Source organism: Delphinus delphis, chromosome 5, assembly GCF_949987515.2.
Source record: "Delphinus delphis chromosome 5, mDelDel1.2, whole genome shotgun sequence".
Classification (NCBI taxonomy): Eukaryota; Metazoa; Chordata; class Mammalia; order Artiodactyla; family Delphinidae; genus Delphinus; species Delphinus delphis.
The window spans coordinates 119,009,531-119,015,454 of record NC_082687.1 but is presented as its reverse complement, the minus strand read 5'-3'; the positions used below and the strand labels follow the sequence as shown (position 1 = coordinate 119,015,454).

Below are 5,924 nucleotides of genomic sequence, written 5' to 3'. Positions count from 1 at the left end.
TTTTCCTTGGATTCATTTACGGTGAGCACACTGTCTGAAGGCCAAGCAGTAGGGTATAAACTGTAGGGACCAGGTCATCCTCCTTGCTGGGAAAGCCCAAATACTCACAAGCGCTGAGGACATAAGGGTGCTGAGCGTGTCAGAAGTGCTTCAAAGAGGGGGTTAGCGCCCGCAGTTCCGCACCTCCGCCCGCCAGGGTGCGCTCGGCTGGACACCGACCCCCGGGAGCGGCGGGGCTGGAGGAGGCGGAGCCTAGCCCGGCAAGATGGTGCCGTCCGCCTTGTTGCGCCCTTTGTCCAAGCTGGTGGCCTCGGCCAGGCTCCCCAGCAGCTTTTCAGCGCGGTCAAAGTTCTACATTCGGGAATCGCCACTTGGCAGACCTGACTGGCTGAAGGTTGGACTGACCTTGGGCACCTCCGTCTTCTTGTGGATCTATCTCATCCAACAGCATAATGAAGATGTTTTAGAGTATAAAAGAAGAAATGGGTTGGAATAAACTTTTGAAATACCGATACAGTAGTGTTTATAGCAGTTCCTCTGGATTCACCAATCTGTTGAGCTGTAAACGTGAGAGAGTGAGTTACATGTGAATATATGTCAAGTCAGCATTTTGTGTTTCACATAATTAAATTAAAAAATACTTCTGTATTAAAAAAAGAAGAAGAAGTGCTTAAAAGAACATGAGCTGCTTGACCGAAGTGGGTTAGAGTGAGTCTTTGCTGATCAGCCCAGCTGGGATTTACGGTTACCTGGCTCTACCCCATGGGCAGAGTGCAAAATGGCAACCATCAAAATACTTACACCATGGGAAGAGGTCTAACCGAGGAGCCTTTGTGTGTACAGTTTAAAACAACACTCTATATTGGTCTTGGCGTCTTGCATTTATAGAGGCACATTCAAGACACTCACACCACAGAAGCAAAGCATGTAACTAGAAGGGGAACAACTGCTTTTTCCCAGTATAACAGAGCCATAACTAAAGGTGCTGCGAAGCCCCTGTCACATTGATCTCAGCTAGTCTTTATTTCACCATCTGGCTCCTTTTCCAGGGCTCCCTCAAAAAGGATATCCCTAACTAACCCAACAGGGCCTTCTCTCCCACACATCAGTCCGCATAGAAACAACAAAAGATGTCAATTGTGCTGATTTTCTGTGTAAGGCCCCATACCAGGCTTGTTAGCAGAAGCCTCCTCCTTCACCCAGCCTGGCTGGCCTCCCCTTCACAGTCAGGAGTCTTCATTTAAGTCCCTTTTAATGAGAGGAGCTGAGAGCGAACTCAATAGTCCCAACCTTCCTCTTAAAGGAACTGGGCCCCACTCTCCCATCACAGCTACTTCCAACGGTATTCCTAATAAGACTTGGTAATGTTTTCCTGTGATACTTATTCAGTGCCTGCACAATTTTATTTTCGGAACCAACAGGGCTGTTGGTTCACCAATCTGAGCTTATTCCACAGTAGTTCCAAACCACGTATCATTTTGTTGGGTGAAACCTGTTCATTGAAGAGATGAGTCCAGCGATCAAAGAAAGAAGGACAGTGTACAAAAGCTCTTTCTGCTTCCAATTATTTCAGTGACTTATTTGGGGCCAGATAAGCCACTCAATCTAAGCGTGTTTAAATAACGCACGCGTGAGTTGCAGCTGAATCTCAGTGGTGGCTCTTTTAAGATGCTTATGGGCTCCCAGACCTGCCTGTGGACATCATCAGGAAGTCTATTCCATGCTATTCTCTTTGTGCTTGTTTCCAGCGGATGGTATTCTTCAAATACAGAGTGGCACGTTCAAAGATATGTGTAGCATAAATTTTGCTCTGACAGATGATTGGAGCAAATATATGCCCTCACATTTACCTTTAGGGAATCTTTTAATCATTTAATAGAAAATTCACGACAAACTTGTCTACAGTTTCCACATCCTCCATTTACTTGGTATGACCCAATCAGCCTTGCCTATTGTAATCAACTCTCACCCACTGAGGTCAAATTTATGAAACACTGCTATATTGCACCTGTCACTTTGGGTATGAGATCCTTGGTAAGCAGACTGGGGCAAACTGGCAGTCTCTCTTTGTGGCAGAGTGAGAGGTGCCCATATTTCCTGGGGTGTTGTCTTAACTCAGTAGCTGTATCACACTGCTTTATGAACTGTCCAACAGCTGTGACTTTGGGCATTTAGACACTGATTTCTTCATTGTAAGAAATGACATTATTAATGTTTACAAATGGTGGTTCTCAAAGTGTGGTCCCCAGACCAGCTGCGTCAGCCACCGCTGGGAACTTGTTAGAAATGCAAATTCTCAGGTTATACACGAGAAGTTGAATCAGACGCTCCAGAGGGTGTTTTAACAATCTCTCCCAGGGCCTTGCTGAGTCTTCACGTGTGAGCTACTTTGCAGACAGCAGATTTTTACCTGCACATTAACTGGGTAACACAGAGAACAGTTTCTCTTGTGTTGAGGAAAGTCTGAACACTGCACTCTTAGCAGACCTTAAATAATCTTTTCTGAAGCCTTTTGCCTTTGCTACAGAAAGGTTGAAATTTCAATATTTTCTTGTTCTCACCCAATCCATTTTATCACATGAATCTCATTCCCTGAAACCGAAAGCCCTGTTGAAAAGAAGCGGGTGAATAATTCTAGGCAGTGGAAACATCCTAGATATGTACAGCAAGCATGGTTCCCACAACATAACTGGCAGGCTGTGCTTCTTTTAAATATTTAAAAAATGAGAATCTCCATCTCTAGGCTATTCCCTTTCTTCCTTACTCAGCAGAATCTCTTACTTAGGATGTTATTTTGTCCAAAGACTCTATCCTTCTCCTAATAGGCTTTCTCATGCAACATTTGCTTAATTCTCTCAGGTCAAGTCCAAATACAGCCACTCTGATAGTCTTCTCTGTTATTGTTTCTTGACTTGAAATGCCAGTAATTTCCTTTCATCTTTTCCCATTAATCACCAAGTTCATATCTTGAGCCTTCATGTTCTCCAGTAATCTTCACCAGGCTTCTTGGTGCTGTGTGGTCTTCTCCATTCATTCACCATCTTCTACCCAAGCCATTTTTTTATTAGTTTCCTTCAGTTGGTCCTCAGAGTCCCTTATCTTTGCCTTTTTCTGGGATCTATTTAATATCTGATAGCGTCACCTGGTCTGGATGTAGGTAAGCTGAGGGGCTGTCCACAGTGACAGAATGGATCCAAGACAGGATGAGAATCAGACAGTCTCCTTGTGGGTGAAACATTTTAACATAGAATCTATCTGTGTGTGGAAAAGGATAGAGGTTGTTGAGTGAAACAGACCACAGTTGGAAGTCAGGTTGACCAGTGCGGAGCCATAGCTTCACCATCACTTGTTTTGTTCTGGGCACTCTAAGCCACCTGCAATTCCATCTCACTTGCCCTGCTTTGTGTGTTGCTTCCAGCCTTTGGTTTACCCCATGCCTTTGTGCAAGTTCCAAAAAAGTGGTCCCTCTGAGGAGACATACCCACAGGGCAGACATTTAACAAAGGGGCCCTTTTGGGTGGACAAAATACAGACCAGCGGCCCTTCCCGAATGCTTACATTGCCCTCAGGGCCTAGCAAGTGCAATAAGGGCTGGATTTCAAGGTCTGTTGCGCCCCGCAGCCCATGCTGGTGCCTTTGTTTCATGCTAAAACTGCACAACCCAACCTGTGGCACTGCTTGCTTTCCCCCATTTCGTACTGCTCTGTCTAAATCAGTGGTTCTCAAAGTACAGTCCTTAGATCAATATTACCATCACCCAGAAACATGTTAGAAACACAGACTCTCAAACCCTGCTGCAGACCTCCTGCCTCCGCAAACAGCAATCTGTGTTTAAACAAGCCCTCCAGATGATTCTGGTGCACACTCAACTTTGCAAACACTAGAAAAATATCTGACGTGTAACAGGTATTTAGTAAATGTTTGTTGGTTGAATGAGGAAATTAATTTCTCCATCAAAATTAAGCTCAAGCATCATTCCCCTGAGCCTCCTCCAGCCTCCATCTCATCAGGCTACGGCCCCTCTGTGTTCTCACCTGAGTCTGTATCACTGCACTGTGCAATGAGATCTAACGCACTGCGGGAAATAAATTGGACAACGTGGCTCTCTCCATGACTCAAACTGGCGCTCCTTCAGGAGGAGAAGAGGGTAGAAACTGTGTTTACTGAACTTCATTTTTGTACCCCTCAACACAGTGCTTTGTCTGCAATAGGAACTCAATTCCCATAGAAGGAAGCGACGGAGGATGATGCAAACAAACAGGTAAAGAAAAAGTAGTCACCAGGCTGGGAATTGGTACTCCCGAGAGGACCCAGGGCTGGAAGTTTTCATTGTATAAAATTCCAATCGATTCACAAACTCATGCTCAAAAAGATCTTCCTTATTGTGCCTGAAGTAATATGCTACTTCCTCTTGTTCAGTTGTTTTGCTTACTTTTAGTTAATAATAAAATTTGTTTATTAAAGTATTTAAGCGACTTGTGTCTAGGGTGGTATTTGTTTCTATTTCTAGGTCTATATGGAAACAGGATCAGGGAATGAATATTGCTGGACCCTTAAGATGCTGATCTAATCAGTAGCAAGAAATCGTAAAATATTGTCTTTTTGTGTCTGGCTTATTTTACTTAGCTTACTTCACTTAATGTTTTCAAGGCTCATCCCTGCTGTAGCATGCATCAAAACTCCACTCCTTTCAAAGGCTGAATAATATTCCATTGTATGTACACACCACATTTGTTTATCCACGCACATGTTAATGGACACTTGGATTATTTCAACCTTTCAGCTATTGTGAATAATGCTACTGAAAACAATAAAGTTTTTACCGTATAGAGTAATGCAGTAGTTTCAAATTGCTTTCCATGGAGTTTCATTTGCTTTATATATCAACACTCCATTTGAGGGTTAAAAGTAATAGTTTTACTGGTAAAGTAGAACAAGCTAAAATAAAGCTTTGGAGTCAGACGAGATGCCATTTCTGCCTTCTGTCTTCTATGTGAACTTGGGCAAGTAATTTAACTCCTCAGGGTCTTAATTTCTTCATCTGTTACATGGATCAATGTAATAATTTCTGTTGTACAGGTTGTAATGAGGATAAATAAGACAGCATATATAAAGCACCTGGTCTAATATTTGGCAACTAGTATGAAAATAGTAACTGGAAACCATTAGCATTATTTCCAAATGGCCACATAATCCAGCCCCTACACTTGTTGTTGTTGTTGTTGTTGTACGCGGCCCTCTCATTGTTGTGGCCTCTCCCATTGCGGAGCACAGGCTCCAGACGCGCAGGCTTAGCGGCCATGGCTCACGGGCCCAGCCGCTCCGCGGCATGTGGGATCTTCCCAGACCGGAGCACGAACCCGTATCCCCTGCATCGGCAGGCGGACTCTCAACCACTGTGCCACCAGGGAAGCCCTACACTTTTAATCTAACTATACTGCTTTCTTCAATCCCTTGTCACCCATCTGGCCTTTATTCTCACTTTTTCTTCTAGTTGCTGTTAAGAGTTTTATTTCAATCACTTGCATAGGTCACAATACCACTCCCCAGTTTTCTAACCTGTTAAATATTTTATATCAAAAAGTCTATTTTATCAAGTTTACCTTCTGCTCTAGTTTATAACTTGGAGAAAGATCATAGGAGAATATATTTTTAGGAATTCAAGATCATTCATGTATGAATTACTCTGAGGCCCATCTATTAAAAAGTGTTTATGTGGTATCAAAGACTTCTTCTATCCCAGTGAAAAGGGCAAGGATGATTGACCTTTAAGGCCTAGATAGAAGACATTCATGGACCATATCACTTAACTTCTGTTTTTTAATTGAAAAGTGGCATTAAATCACCCTGCAAATATATGTAGATCCCTAGCTCATATGCCTAAATCCAGGAAAAGCATTGGGAAACTCTGAAATTAGTCCCAG

The 5,924-nt window shown here is 43.2% G+C and overlaps 1 pseudogene; it reads left to right on the top strand.

Moving 5' to 3' along the window:
- The first annotated feature begins 265 nt into the window (after positions 1-265).
- LOC132425588 (NADH dehydrogenase [ubiquinone] 1 subunit C1, mitochondrial pseudogene) lies at positions 266-497 on the top strand (annotated as a pseudogene).
- The last annotated feature ends 5,427 nt before the right edge of the window (positions 498-5,924 follow it).